This window comes from Pseudophryne corroboree, chromosome 1, assembly GCF_028390025.1.
Source record: "Pseudophryne corroboree isolate aPseCor3 chromosome 1, aPseCor3.hap2, whole genome shotgun sequence".
Taxonomy (NCBI): Eukaryota; Metazoa; Chordata; class Amphibia; order Anura; family Myobatrachidae; genus Pseudophryne; species Pseudophryne corroboree.
The window spans coordinates 883517763-883518741 of NC_086444.1; the positions used below are offsets into that span (position 1 = coordinate 883517763).

At 42.6% G+C, this 979-nt stretch overlaps 1 pseudogene; it reads right to left on the minus strand.

The window, feature by feature from the left end:
- Positions 1-588: 588 nt before the first annotated feature.
- On the minus strand, positions 589-707 carry LOC134949216 (5S ribosomal RNA; annotated as a pseudogene).
- Between the last annotated feature and the right edge of the window lie 272 nt (positions 708-979).

Genomic DNA, 979 nt, shown 5'->3' on the forward strand with positions numbered 1-979 from the left:
CAAACGTAATCATGTAAAGGCCAGAAATGGACAATAATTAGTGGAAATTCCTATCTGTCCATATGGCGGTGCGCCCAGAGTCAAAAAAGAAAACAATGATACGTGTACAAGGAGAAAAGTATGACTCTTGTTTGGGCGCACTCTTGTTGAATTATCTAAGTATTAGTTGATAAATGAAGTGCCCGAAGGTTAGTGATAAAGTCTTTGGATTCTACTCTCTAAAATACGTAAAAACTCAAAATGACAAATCAGACAGAAATAGCCATTGATATGCCTGATGGGAGATGTGTCTTCCAAGGAAATTATAAAATGTTCAGATCTTAATTATGCCTGGATAATTGCATATCGGAAAGAAGCTACATATTATGCTGCCTCCGTCTGCCAAAGATCTGTACAAACTGAGTTTGTAATAATGTAGCCCTGGATTGGGTTAGGTACGTGAGTGGAAGAGCCCACACAGTACTAAACATTACTTTAGGTTTGCCACTGTTATGGATAGGTGAATTGAGGTGAATGAGGTTCAGGAGGTAGTAGGATGAGTATAAGTGGTGATACTGCTGTTGGTGTTGTTTCTTAGGGAAGGAAGTCTTCCTACTTCACCGGGTATTCCCTAGCAGTCGCCTGTCTAGGTACTGACCCAGCCCACCTCCGTTTAGCTTCCAAGATCGGACGAGATTGGGCGTAAGCGTAGGGGTATGGTCGTAGAAAGAACTGACCCTATACCACCAATGAGAGTGCACCGAAACAGAGGATTGGTTCCTCCTCAGAGAAAAGACTGGAGGACTTTGTTGAGAAGAAGAATGACCACAGTCGGGTAAGTGTGAATCTGCTGTCCACGTTAGACTGAAGAGACAGGTCCCTAGAGGGGACACGCTCACCAGAATCGTGGATGAGAGTTCACAGAAGAAAGAAAAGTGGGAAAATATTCGAGGGTAGAGGAGATGTTAAAGAAGCAATTGAATTAAATACATTAGGTCCC